Consider the following 15,103-nt stretch of genomic DNA (forward strand, 5'->3'; position numbering starts at 1 on the left):
GTCCCCTCTTGTCTTAAGGCAGCTCTTTCTGGGGTTATTCTTACCTGCAGAGAGAACAGGCTAATGGTCTCCTTTATTGTCCCCTGTCCTCAGGCAGTCTTCCCCCTTCTGCTCATACAAGAAGGCTCAAAACACCTTCCTAGGCCATAGAGCCTCTTCTTCCCTAGCTGGGATGGAGGGTGGGAATCCTGATACCTCTGAAGAGGGAGCTAAGGGTCTGATTGTTGTGTTGGGGTAAGTGACCCACATTACCTCTTCCTTTGGAGCAGGAATGGTATGTGGGTCCTAAGAAATTGAAATTATAGGACAGGATCACAGAGAAGAAAGGAGAGAAAGTAACAAAAGAATTAGGCCACCTGACCCATTTTGCCCCAGGATAAAGCAGGTGAAGAAAGAGCCCAGTCCTGGGCATTTTGAGGTGAGGTTGTTTCCTGCCCCTTGGGACAAGGGTAGCCCTGGGTCTGACCATCCTGAGTTAATAAAGATGAAAGTTCATTCTTCAATTTGCACCAAGATCCTCTCTTTGTTAAAAGGCTCAGAGCTGAGCTTTTTTAAAGAACACATTTCAGGTAGGGTTAGAGTCACATGTACAGAAAGTGATTTACCCACACACTTCCAAGAACACATCCATTATCCAAAACAAAATTCTAATTGGGCCTTAAGAGTCATCAAACAAAAATGAAGAGATTTTTTTCCTTAATAGGGAATAAGGTGTGCATGCCCTATAAATCATCTATGCTAATTCTGAATGATGCTGCATTTGTTTATAGGTGCAGGAAACTATAATGGAAGAGGGTGAGAGGAATGTGAACTTACTGGTTTTCAACATGGGGTACCCCATAGGGCCTTGAGTTTTGGCTGGTCCAGTATGGCTAAAGATACAACATGGAGTGACGTACTATAACCAAATTTAAAGGAAAACATTAATCTTTTGAGACCAAAATGTGCATCATTTCAGCTGCTGCTGATCACAGCTGTGGATGGTGAGGCCCCACCCACCCACCAATTTCCTTGACTAATCAGGAACATTTCTGTATGGCCACGTCTCTCAGGCAATTTAGAGCCAAGGGTAAAGCTGAATGTATCTCCCTTTGTCAGATTCAAATCTTCTTTCTGAGGAGGTTGTACCTGAAGAGTTAAAGGCAAGTCTGGCAAAATAAACAGGGATCAAAATGTTTGCCAGGGAGTCTTTTTAAAAAAGAATTGCTCTTTCTCTTGGAGCCTTGGTTGACCTTTATGTGTGAGCGGGTGGAAATGTCCCCAGGAAATCTCCAAAACCTCAGAGGAAGCTGTTGACAGGCTTCCAGTGAACTGGGTTTTTGCTTGTGCTCTGGAGGTAGAGAATAACAGATGGACTTTGACAAACACGGACAGATGAATATAATCTTCAAAAAGTAAGTTTTTTACTTTTATTTTTTTCCCACTGGCAGCATTACAAGCTCACACTATAGTGTTTCTGGGCACCACAGTGGGGGTCATGGTCTAATGGAAGTTTTAAAGAAATTATAAAGAGTACCTGACTGGAGTGAGGAACGCTGTGTGTTTAGACCAGTCGCCTAAGCTCTCCATGGAGACATGGTTACTCATTTGTAAGTAGAGATAACAAAAAAGCCCTATTTACATGTCTGAGCTGTTGCAAAAACTGCATGGGGCACCGGAGATATCAAACACTTTGTGAGCAGATTGGAGGCTGCAATAGCTCAGCTTCAGAAACTCAGCAGGAATATTACATAGAGTGCAGATTGGAGAGAGAGGGTGGTGGCAGGACAGGGCTGGATCTGAGGGAGCAAAGGTGAGTGGAAGAACCATTGTGCTATCTCCAGGGAGTGAAGACATTTTCTGTCACTCCACAGATGTATGCTATCTTTACTTGGAGATCCACTCCTTTCTTTTCCAGGCTTAGAGGCTTTTGGTCCAGTAGGAGAAAAGAGGAGGGCAGAGACTGACCCAGTGTATGAATCTCCTCAGAGTTTCCTGAGCATGTGATCAGAGGCAACACCTCCTCCCCCAAATGGACACTGATCCAGAGGTCAGGTGAGGCCTCCACATCCCTGATGTCCTTGCTTCCCAGTTCATCCAGTGGTGCTGGGATTGAGGATGCTGGAATGTCCACAGTGGGAATGGCAGGCATAGTCTCCACAAAGCACAAATGGCAATAGTCCAGAAAGATGGGGGTAATTCAAAGGTGGCTTGTCTTTTCATTGGCAATTAACCTGAAGAAAAATCACAAAAGCTGCTGAATTCTGTGCAGTCTGGGCACAAAAACTTGGGGAGCACTAGTCGTCAGTGTTAAACTAACTCAGCCATAATTTAAGGTCATAACCACCAACCTCATGTAGGCCACCTGAGCAGAGGCTGTGGAACACCTGAAACCCAATTCTGGGATGACTTCAGGGCCATTTGTATTTTTGGTATCCCTGAAATTATTGGACTGGGTATCTGGCTAATTGAGGTGCTCAGCATCAACACTTTTTTTTCTCCCTGCCACCTACCTCAGAAGAATCCAGGACTATGGTCCAGTTAGCTCCCCAACAGAGGTCAGAGCTGGAGCTCTCCAAGGTGCTGATAGCTCAGGCCAAGTCCCCCAGAGGACACATTATTCTGCAATGCACCTTGAAGCCCACCCAGGTCATCTGGAGGATCTTTCTTTGCCTCCATTCTTGTGCCAAGAAGGAATCTCTGGTAGGTTTGAGGGAAAGAAGATGCCGCTTAGGCTCTCCAAACTGGGGTGGGAAGATTGACCAAAGGATATGAGCAAACCTCAGAATGTAAAAATGATGTATCCCCAAGATGCCTGCAGGAGCCTAACTCAAAATGCCTTACTACTTGGATGTATCCACCCTTGAGCCAGACATGTTCACATGAGTATATTCTCATCACCTTTGAGAAGTCAGGAAATACTGCTTTTAGAAAGAGTCTAAACCCAAGGGCGGTAACTTGGGGCAGCCTGTTGATAGACTGTAGATGTGACTAGTGAAATCAGCTGGAGTCTAGTTGAGTAGTTCAAGCCAGAGACAAGTACTGAATTAGGTCAATGACTTTATCACTGAGAGAATCCTGCAGGATTTAGTGAGTATTAGGTGTGGAAGTTGGGGTGGATAGAGGTGTCATCCTTGACTCTTAAGGTAATAACTTGGGAAACTGCATAGATGATAATGCCATTCACCAGAAGAGCTAGAAAGTTTTTGGGCAGGATGGATGATGTACATGTTGAGTGGGAGGTGCCAGTGGTACTTCTAGATGGGTTGTCTAGTAGCAATTGGGTACATGGTTCTGGAGCTCTGCTGGAAGGTCAGGGCTGGTGATAGAGGCTTGGGGATTGTCCCTGAAGGGGATGTGGTTGAAGAGATAAAAGATTAGACCAACCAGGCAAAATGTGTAGAGGGAGAGGAGAGGAGGGCAGAGAACAGGTGTTGGTGGAGTGTCCACATTTTCTGGGTATGCTGAGGCAGAAGTGCTTATAAATGAGTCTGCCACAGGGATCTCATCATCTGCTCAGAGACTACTTTATCACCAACCAGACATCATTCCAGTCACTTCTTTTTTATTCTCCTCTGACATATATCTACATATATTATATTGATATAGATTTAGATTTGGATATACAGAGATAGATTTATTTTAAGGAATTGGCTCATGTGATTATTCAGGTTGGCAAGTCCAAAATCTGTAGGTTTGGCCAACAGGCTGGAAATGCAGGGAAGAGTTGACGTTTCAATCTTGAATCCAAAGGCAGACTGGAAGCAGAATTCCTTCTTTCTTGGGGGACATCAAATTTTCTTAAGGCCTTCCATGGATTGAATGAGGCCCACCCACATTATGGAGAGTAATTTGCTTTACTCCAAGTCCAATGATTTAAATGTTAATGTCATCTAAAAATTACCTCCACAGGAATACCTAGATTGGTGTTTGACTACATACCTTGGTACTGTGATCTTGTCAAGTTGATACCTAAAAGCCAAACATCACAGGGTGGAACACCCACTGGAAGCCTCACACCCAGGTTCAGATGAGGGCAAATAAATAATATAAATAAAAAATAACCTGTCCCTTCACAGTTGCTATAATGACCCACATGCCTGCTCCATCTCACCATGCTCACCACGCTCACCACACATATGCACTCCGGAAAGGGAGGAACAGGGGGTGTTGGGCCACATACCTATTCAATCACATTTGCTCATTCCAGCCTGATCTTTATGGATTCTTCAACCTAGTTCTCATTTCAGCCCTCCTTTTCTCTGACAGCCTATTCTGGATGCTCTTTGTTCTCTTCATGGAGATTCTCCTTCACATTTGATTCTAGTATTTGTTATATTGCACATTTGATCAGGTAATGGACGCTTCAGCTTCCACTCAATCTCATCCTCACAGGTATAGGAAGGTTATAAGACCAAAAACATTTTTTTTTCATTTTTATTTCAAAGCTAGAAAAAGTGAAATGGAGAGGAATTAAATTACTGCCCCCAAAAAAATCTTTCAGAGAAAGTCTAGGGCTGCCAACAATGGGGTTTTCTGCATAGCTGCACCATTCCCCATCTGTGTCGGAATCCTTGGTGCATTTTTCAAGCTTAGTGTCCAAGACATCTCCAGCCTAATAAGAATAAGGTGCCCTGGGCTGGTTCCCAGCCAGGGAGGGAGTGAGCAGATATGCATTCCTTTGAAGCCCATTTCAGATTCTGGAATGCTTTCCTGGAAACCACACAATCTCAGGAGAGATTCATCACCTCCTGATGCTGCCTTAGGACTAGGTCAGGACAGGGGCCCTGGACCCCTGAAGGAGACAGTGTCTGCCCTGATAAGCAGCTTCCTGTGTGGTGGCTGCAGGATTTACTCAGAGCTAGACTGGGCAGATCTGGCTGAGATTCAGAATCAGCCCCCCACCTCATCTCTCTCCCCATCCTCCTCTCTCCTTATCCCCATATGTACTCCCCTACAAAGCATGAAAGTGGGGATTTTGTTCTTGTATATCAGGGCAGAAAGCCCAGGGCCAGAGGCACAAACAGATCTGGGTGTGGCTCTGAAGACATTCTCCTATCTAGGAGCTGGGGATAGGGTTTGGCTTCCCCATTGTATAATGATGCTGAGATGTCTTAGGAAGGCAGCTGTAGGAACAGTCATGTGAGCACTGGAAAAGGAGTCAGGAGTCTTGAGACCATGTCGTGAATCTGCTGTCCCCTTCCTGGTAACCAGGCAAGCTACAAAGTCAGAGAATGGTGATGCCAGATGGGTCCTTAGGGTTATTTACATTTCTCTCATTTGAGAGATGGGGAGGCTCTAAGAATTCACAGCATTGGCTCAAGGTCCCAGACTGAGGTGGTGTCGGAACCAGAATTAGAAATCAAGAATCCCAACCAGTATAGTTCCCATTATTGCCTCTATACCTACTTAATTTCTCTAGACCTCATATTTCCTCATCTATCAAGTGGAGGCCAGTAACATCTGCCTCTCAAGACCATTGTAAAGACCAAGTGCAATTACGGATCAAAAAAGTTTCTAAAATGGTGGAAGTATTGGGTCCTAGGAGTGGCACCTACTCACGTGTCCTGATCTGGGTATAGGTTGCCTTCCCATATGTGATACAGCCCAGCATGGATTTAGGTATGAATTCTAGCATGATGGATGCTAGAGATGATGCCCAGCTGGTGCTCATGAGTTTGTCCATGACTGGTGTTAAAATACTGAAATGCTTACTGTCCCAATCTCCCTGAGAGCCCTTCTGCCACCTTGGACTCTCTCCCAGAAATTAAAGGATAAACATTTGACATAGCATGAGGTCTCCAAGGACTCTGCTTCAGCCCAGTGCCAGTCAGCATCAATTCTGATTGGTCAGTGTTCATATGATACCATACCATACCATACCATACCATACCATACCATACCATACCATACCGTATATTTTGGAGGTCTCCAAGGACTCTGCTTCAGCCCAGTGCCAGTCAGCATCAATTCTGATTGGTCAGTGTTCATATGATACCATACCATACCATACCATACCATACCATACCATACCATACCATACCGTATATTTTGGAGGTCTCCAAGGACTCTGCTTCAGCCCAGTGCCAGTCAGCATCAATTCTGATTGGTCAGTGTTCATATGATACCATACCATACCATACCGTATATTGTGGTTATTTATTGATATGCAACAAACCACTCTGAAACTTAGTGGCTTTAAACAACAGTTTGTTATCTCTCAAAGTTCTGTGGTTTACCAGGCTCAGCTGGATGGTTCCCCATTGGGATCTCTCCTGTGACTGCAGTCAGATGGTATTTGGGCCTGTCATTATCAGAAGGTTCAGCTGGGCTAGAATATAACAAGGCTTGATTCTGTGACTAGAAGTTGATGTGGCCATCAGTTCAGTGGAGGTGTCCACCCAAATGGAGCACTTACATTTGGCCTCTCGAACCAAGCAGTTTGGGCTTCTCATAGCAGGGTGACTGAGTTTCCAGGGTTAGCATCCCAGGAGCCAGTGTGCCCAGGGCAGGAAGCTGAACTGGTCTGGTGCTATGTTCACCATATTCTATTCATCAAAGCTGTCAAGGCCCTTTCAGATTCAAGGGGGTGGGGGAGTGCCAAGATCACATTGCAGAAAAGTATGTGGGTGGTAGATCCTATTATAAAATCATCCTTGGAAAATACAATCTATCCTGATCACTGTGGGAAAAGCTCACCAGTCTGGCACTCGGTCTCTCTGATGTCCCCCCTCTGCCCTTCCTTCGACAGCCCTTTCTCCTTCCCATGCATGCCTCCCTGGCCTGAATGGGAGCATCCTCTCCCCTTTCCAGAGCTCCCTCTCTTCTGTTGTCATATCTGCATCAGAGAAGAGAACTGACAGCACTTCTTCACAGTCTTACATCTAGGGCCTCCACAGCTACCTTTGACCAGATTTGCATCAATGATGTCATGGTGCAGCCTGGAGTGTGCAAGAGGCCAGTGTGAAATCTCATCCCTTGGGTATTTGTTGGCAAGGAGGGAGCATGGTGTGGCAGGAAGCATTGCTATCAGAGGTTTTTGGGTAAACTTTGACCCCTGCCAGACATGAGTTCTGAGATAATGGTAGAATATAGCAGTGTCATGAGTGAACTATGTGAAAGGGCTTTGCCTTCCCCAAACAAGATGTGGTTGGATATCTCTATATCCTTGACATCAAATCCTCACCCTTGCATGCAGTCTTGTGTCTACCTAGGCTGAATTCTGGGTGATGTTTGTATATGTGCTGCCGAAGCAAGCACATCTGGGTGATGTTTGTACAGTTCCTCTTGCTTCTCAGATAGGTCTATACCCTCATCTTCTGGGGCCAGGGCAGGGTTTGGAGTAATCATCAAACATCATTCCTATCTAGAATGTTCCAGTCACCTGGTTTCCCTCACCCAGTATGAAGTGTGGGCACATCTGCAATCTGTGTCTCTGCCAGGCACTTTCTCACACTTCTCCCTGTCAAAACTTTGCCAAGCTATCTTGGGGAGGAGAATTTGTATGGCCTTCCTGTCCACTGAGGAAAAAAATCAAATGGCTTTTGGTCTCTCTTTCATCCAACCAACCCCCAATGTGCTTTTTAACTGAGGGAAAATCTGTTATTCATAAAGAAAAACAAAAGATGATAAATTATAGAACCTTGTAAAATATATTAACATTAATCCACACTTTCTTTTAGATAATTGAATTTAGAGTGACATCGGCCAGACTCTGTAGCTCATGCAGAAATGCCAGCCTCCCTCAGTTTTTTTTCATTCTTTTAGTGTGATCCCAGAGAGGCCTGGTTAAGTCCGAGGGCCTCCATTTTTCTTTAGGCCAGTACATGTTGTAATCTTGTCCACAATTTCATGACTTGCTGTGAATTAGGAGCTTCCCTGAAATATGTCTCTCTCAGTATTGTAAATGACAAGTGACCTTCTAACCAAATGTGGCTTCATTAGATGACAGGAAAGAATTAAATATCAGGATACAGGATAGTAAGGTTTTGATATTTATGAAGGTCAAATGAAGGGTGAGTAATACGACAGAATATTCCACTTAAAGTCAGACCGGTTCCTGGGAACTGATGCGTGGCTGTTCTTCGGTGCTATAGGAAATGGGTTTTCTGCAGAGTCCACTTGTATTGCCGGGTTGTGGACTGTCCATGGTTTGCATGAAGCCACCACCATATTTTAATTGTAACTGGAAGACTGGTTGGGGGGAAAAAGTGGAAAATGTCCAGAAATAACTTGTTTCTGCCAACTGTCTTAATCTTTCACTTTAACCAATTATTCACTAGTTAACTGGTATTTTGCCAAAGAAGCGGTCTCAGGAGAAAGGCTGCTTTGCTCATGTGAGAATCCCTGTGATTTGGCTCTGCTGGATTTCCTGTCTTTGCAGACCTTGTTTTTATCTCTTCAGGTCATAGAAGTCTGGTTTTAAAAGCCATGTTCAGTGCAGTTCACTGGCTTGGGGCCACTCAGTGGAATGAGGAAGGGGCTTTGGGTCTGTCAGCATTGGCATCCTGATTGGTGTGACCCTGTGATCTGGAGGCTGTTGGAGCAGGGGAGAGTTGGTGGGGGTTCAGGGATGCTAAGACTAGGGTGGTCCATTCCAGGTGCAAGAAGTTTGTCCCCTTAGGTCCCCAGCATCTTGGGGATTCAGAGGCAGGGCCACCATGTAGGACTGTGTAGGTTGTGCACAAGGGTACCCAATCAAAAGTGAGCAGTGGATGAGTTTTAGCCAGTGTCTGTTTTTCAAGCCCTGGTGCTGGACTGCATCCGTCTGGAGCAGAGGTTGGCAAACAATAGCCCATGAGTCAAATCAGGTCCATGGCCTGTTTCTATAAATAAAAATATTTTGGAACATAGTCACAGCCCTTTGTTTATGTGTTATCTATGGCTGCTTTCATGTGACAAACAGCAGAGTGAAGTAGTTGTACAGAGACCTTCTGGCCTGCAGAGCCTAAAAACTTTATCTGGCCCTCGATAGACCATTGAGCTGGGGAGAGGGGTACCTTTTTCTAACTGCAAAGCTTCTGTCTGCCTGCCAAGCCAGAGTTGCAACTGAAAGGTAGGGACTGTCTTCCCCTAATTTGCACAAAGGTGCCTTGTGGGCCAGCAAGGTCATCAGGAGGAGATCCCAGCCTTGCCTCTGAGGGTGGGAACCTCTGGGAGCCAGGGCTCAGGGGGCCTTACCGCAGCCCCTGCAGGTATTGGTGGACTCTAGAGCTGGCTCCAGGCCGTAGAAGAACCACAGGCTTGCTGTGCTGAGAGGCTTTTTGGGGAGCGAGGGGCTAGTTGTAACAGCTCCCGGAGGTAAAACAAATGGTTTCCTTGTTCCTTTTCCAAATAACCGTAAAAGAGAAGGTTTGTTTTTGGATCTTTGTCGCTGGCCACTCCATAAAGAAATGCAAACTGTCTCATGGGTTATCATCAACCACTTGTTTACACAGCAGGGCTGATTGACACGGTTTATTTTTCTGCGGTTTTTTCTTCTAATCCAAAGTGAAATATGAACTAGAGAATTCACGGAGTTCCCTTCACCTTTTTCAGCCCAGAACCTGCAAGGGAGGTGACTGTTTTCACTTGTGTGACTATTATAGGCCCCATTTAGATCTGGCCGCACCCATGTGAAAGGTCAGGTCAGCTATACTTGAAAACCTGCAGAATCACCTGTCCTCCCCAGGGGATCGATGCACAAAGCAGGACCAGGGACTGGTAGGATGTAAGGCTGGAAGGAAACTCAGAGCCATCTTGTCTTTTGACAAATCTGGAGCCCCTTCCCTAAGCATCAGCCCCAGTGAGATGCAGTGACTTTCCCAAGGCCTCACAGCAGCTGGTGGTACCTTCTCTGGTCAACCTCCAGTAGGCAGGATTTGGAGTCCAGGCAAGACACCCCCATGGCAGGAAAGAAAGCCATGGTGGTCCAGATTGCAGAGAGCAGGGCCTGGTGGGAATAATCCTGTAAAACTTTCAGCATTCCCGATGCGCGATCATTTACAAAGCTCTTCTCACCTGTGATCCTACTTCTCCCCGCAATCCTATGAGGCTGACACTCTGCCCTACATTCCATTAGTTGTTATATATTGTTTAGAGATAATCTCAAAAAAATCTGGCCGGATGGGATGGAATAATAAATCTCATAGCCTGCACATGTTAAAGGGATAATAATACAATGGGTCCTTTTTACTTTTCTTCTTTCTTTCTTTCTTTCTTTCTTTCTTTCTTTCTTTCTTTCTGATAAAAGCAAGCAAACAAAACGCTTGCAGCCTTGTTAACTGTGCAACAACCTATTTTTTAAAAATTGTCTACACAAAATCAGAGCAGGAGTGCCCTGGCTGTAAGAATGGTCACGAGGACAGACCTGGGGGTCTGAGGCAGGTGGAGTTTGAATCAGAGATGAAGAGGCTGTTCACAGAAGATAAAGCTGCGGGAGGCTGCACCATGTGGGACACAGGATCCAGAGCCACTAGTCGCCCTCCCTGTAGGAGAGGGACAGCAAGTGGGCAGCATTCTGAACCCCCAAAGCATTACCAGGCCACTTCTAGAGGCTGCAACCACTCCTGCCTGACCGCATGGAGACATGTCCCCCACTTGTCTTCCTCCAGGCCTCGTGCCACCAGCTGTTGCCCACACCCTCCTGGAGAGTGTGGGAGCCCTGAAATATCCAGAACATATGTAATCCCAACATCTGTTTGGAGCCTCCTTCCTTGAGATGTCATGTTGGCCCTTGGCCCCCCGCACAGGCCTGCACATCCCCGTACACATACGTGTGGTGTTTCTCACGGACACTCTGTATTGGCTAGGGAAGTGTCTGTGGGGGTGTGGTGGGCTCTGTTTCCTCATAAGTAAGATACATCAAGTAGCCTTAGTCAGCAGGTGAATTAACTCCCTCTAAGTAAGTTGGAGGAGGAACAATGCTCTAAAGACACATTATGCTGAGCGTGTGTGACCTTCCTGTAAGAGTTTTGTTAACTCTCTCTGCCTTCACTGAAGGGACTTGCACACAGCAAGCAGCATGAGATATTTGAGACTGATAAGAGGCAGGCTTTGGGCCTGGAAGAGAGTGGGAGCATTGGGACCTTTTCCCAAAGTTATCTCTAGTTCTCGGAGTCCCAGCTTTGGGACAGGCTCTCATTTATTTGGGAGATTTGGCTGGGCTTCTGCCCTGTCCAGTGACAGGGGAAGAATTTGCTGCTCTGCGTGGGTCTGTCCCTGCCTGTCAGTCTGCAATTCAGGACCAGGTGGAAGAAAACAGCCAAAGTCCCTTACGTTCAGGTTATCGATGAAATCAACAGTTGCAGCAGTAAGCCCTAACCTGTCCTATGCTCAGGTTTATACCTCCTGTCAGAAGCAATTCTGGAAGGAAGCTTTGTCTTTGCCAGTCTCCTGAGCAATCTTTCCTAGTGTGACTCTCCCTTTCCCCGGGTGTGGTGTGAGCCATCTGACTTTGGCGGAAGCTGCTTCAGTCGGGGCTCCAAAGCAGTTTCTGGAATCCAATGACAGGACTGTAGTTCTGTTGCTTATTATAAGGAAAAGAACTCCATTCTTGGGTCATACTAGCTGGAAGAAGGAGCCTCTCAGGATTTATTTATCCTGAGGTCAGAGCCAAGAATTCTGTGGGGGGTGTCCTGCACTGGGGTAGAGGGAGTGGCAGGTGTGAGCCCTGGTGCATGATGGGAGAGATCAAAACACACTGTAACCCTTCCAAGGGCACAGGCATGTTTCTCAGGCACTGTCTCTTCAACTTCCCTCCCTGCTCAGTCCTCTGCTTCTTCCAGAAATCTTCCGCATGCATCCCAAGTCACAGTCCTCACCCTCCGAGAGTCCAGAGCATCCTTGGTCTTTGCCTGGAGTGCCCGACAGGGTGATGGCTGGCATGGGAAATAACCGAGCCTTGCTTCCACACTTTTCCTACAAAAGATCTCCTCTATCCTAAGGAACTGTAATGTGTAAGTTTGGCCAGTTTGGACTTGGACCCAGGAGCTTAACCATGTAGGTGAGGCCGTGTATAAATCAGAATACCTTATCAGGACTTTGGCACTGAATTTGCCCACTGGGTACCTAAGTGTGGTGTGACCTGGGCCCCAGGTGCATAAGGGATGGGTCTCTACTCTTCCCAACTTCCCAGGACCTTCTATCTTGTCATGGATTAATGAAAAGCTTTAAGTCTTAGGGAAACATCTTTGTTGAAATAATTAGTATTTTGAAGAGATTATTTAGGACAACAACTGTTCATCTTTTCTCTGAAATGACCTGAGGCCTTGACCGCAGTTGCTTTTTCCCCCTGCTTCCCATTTTGGTCTCTGGAATTTGAGGGGATGGCATGAGTTTCTTGTTACTCAGAGGACCTTGGAGCACCAATTCCAGAGTAAGGAGGTGAGGGACTCATAGGAGGTTCTGGAGAATGAGGTGTTTGTCTCTCCAAAGACCACACAAATGGTTTTTAATATTTGATGCTTGGATTGCATTTTCTTGTGCTTTGGACATCACTAAACATTTCTGAGAGCAAGGGCAAGACAAATCTCAGTCTCTTGTCATTTGGTGTACAATTTTCCTTTTCTTTCTTTGGTTTCAATGTCTGCTGCCTCTGGTAATGTCTGGGTAATCAAAAGGTATCTGAGTGATAAAAAATAGCTCTCTCTTCCCTCTCTTTCTGCCCCCCCCTCCACTTGCACTCTGTGTCTCTCAAAAATGAACATTAATAATAATAATAATAATAATAATAATAATAAAACCTCTCTCTCTGAAGCCCAGAAACATGAGTTGAGTGATGGTCTTTGCGAAGAGTACCTAAGTGCATAATGGCTGGTATGTGTGACAGGTGGTCTGGTCTGGTGGTCTCACTGACAGAACAACCCACCAGTCCAGGGAAGGTAGAACAGACTTAACCTGCCAACACTCATTTGGATTCTGAGTCAGAGCATGATGGGGGGCACCAGGACATGTTGTCTAGGGAAAGGATGATTTGGGGGGACTAGTCAAAGGGAAGGGGAAGATAGATTGCATGGTCCCAGAGATAGGCCAATAGAAGACAGAATGTTCTAACAATCAAAGAGCAGTGTTGCCTTTAGTTCTAGAGAGAGATGGCAGAAGCTGGGGGAGTACTTGATAGGATATTGCTAAAGAGTGTTTCTATAATGTAGGAGACCTATGAAGCCAAATGTACAATAAGAACATACCACCTGGTGGTCTTCGATAATAAAATGACACACACGAACTGATAAACACCTGGCTTAAAAGAATGCCCATCTTTTGTGAGAAAATATTGAAGCAGGAGGATAAAGGAAAGAATAGTACAAATTTAGAAACTTCAAAGGCATTTGATTATCGTGTGTCTTGAAAACAAAGTCGTGATGGTTCACCCAGGATTAGTGCAGTCACGGCCAGTACTCAATCCACTTCTTCCGCTCAGAGGAGAATAGCTCTTGCTTGGACAAAGTCTATCAGTCCTCATGCGTTGAAGGGAGCGGTCCTCAGGACAGGTCCCCCTGGAAGATGAGGACAATCGTGCAGGTTCCCTTTCTACCCACCATCCCCGCGAGGCCCATTCCCACCACAGACGGAGACAATGTCAGTCAGGCAGAAGGAGGCTCCCAAGGGCCTCCTTGCATGGAAAACCTCAAAATGCTGCCCGATGCCCTCCATTCCCCCTGGCTCCACCCCCACCATGTGTCTCCTCATCTCAGAGATAATGCTGGTTGCTGGGTTGCCGTCCCACCATTTTGCTGCTGCACAAAGGGCACACTGAGGCGACCCAGCAATAAAAGCAACTCGAAGGGAGACCAGCTGTACTTATAAATAAACATCCCAAGCACATTAATCTGCTGAAGGTTTTTATGAGGGGACGCATAAAATTTCAAATAAAGGGCTAATGGGAAATATGTCCGAAATGTTGGAACTGGTGATGTTCTACAGTAGGGAACGGCCCAGATAGATCCATAAAACGAAATGTAACTCACAACTGATTCGGTTTTAAGACCTCGGCCCTCTCACTCCCACACCTGAGTTGTATATTTTATCTGAAGGGTTGTTTCATGTTCCAGAATCAGCTCTGTTTGCAAGCGAGCTGTCACAGTTTTATGGCCTTGACTTTAAAGAGCAGGACATTTCTTTCCTGGAGAAGAGGGCTAATAGGAGGCAAAATGCAGGGATTATGGGCTCTCCCACAAATCCAGGCTAGCAGATGCGCCTCTTTTCTGTAATCAAAATGAATGTTTTCTTTGGATCCAGCTAGGAAGGCCCCTTAAAACATCCCAGGAACAGGAGACATGTGCCAGGCCAGATAACAGATTGGAAGCAGACAGTGAGGAAAGCAGGTGTGTAGCTCTTTGGAGTACCTGCTCCTCTCCCTCTTCAGGACAGGTAATTTAAAAAAAATGATACGGTGATTTTCTTTTTTTTTTTTTAAGTGAAAAACGGGAGATGGCATATGGTTAGCATTGTCCCTGCCCTGCCCTTCACCTCTGTTAACGAGCCACGTTCTTCCCCCTGCTGGGGCTACGCGGATGGAGCTCTGTTTTGCGTTCTTTCCTCCTTAACTTTGTTCCAGACCTTTCTGGGCTGCAGGGGAGGACACCCCCCACCCCAAGTCAGATCCTTTGGGGGCAGTGCAGAGAGCTTAGGCTGGGGAGTTAGAAGGGGTTCATATCCCTGCTCTGCCACTTGCCAGGTGGGCCACACGCCCCACCTTCTGTTTTCTCACTGGGAAGAGCAGGAAATAAGCACCGCCATCCCAGGCTCATGGTGGGGTACGTGGTGGGTCTGCAGAAAGCACCTGCCCGGGTGCGCTCAGACTGCCGAGGCTCACGGTTAATTGTTGATCGTGAACAGATCCCTTTCTCTCCCTGAGCCTCAGTTTCCTCGTCTATAAAATGGGGAAAGTAATGCCTCACAGGGCCGTTAAGAGGATGAAAGGAAATCTGCACAGCACCTTCTTATCAGAGCGCCTGCCACCCAGTAGGCACCCCTTGAATCCTCACCATCATTGCTGTTGGGTAAGCAGAAATCCAGCTCTTTGGCAGACCACCTGACTCACCCAGACACCACAGGGCTAAAGTTCAGTGAAGTCAAAACCAGACATCCCACACACTGCTCCCTTGCTCATAATGGGGCCCTTGTCTAATTCCAGTCCCAGCCT

General features: G+C 46.3%; 1 protein-coding gene across 3 annotated transcripts in view; it reads left to right on the plus strand.

Annotated features, from left to right (window-relative positions):
- Positions 1-15,103, plus strand: part of LOC147582280 (uncharacterized) — a 159,951-nt gene that overhangs the window by 78,516 nt on the left and 66,332 nt on the right. The gene's annotated exons all lie outside the window — the stretch shown is intronic.

The sequence above is a fragment of the Puma concolor genome, chromosome A3 (genome assembly GCF_028749965.1).
Source record: "Puma concolor isolate L17-30 chromosome A3, mPumCon1.1.hap2, whole genome shotgun sequence".
NCBI lineage: Eukaryota > Metazoa > Chordata > Mammalia > Carnivora > Felidae > Puma > Puma concolor.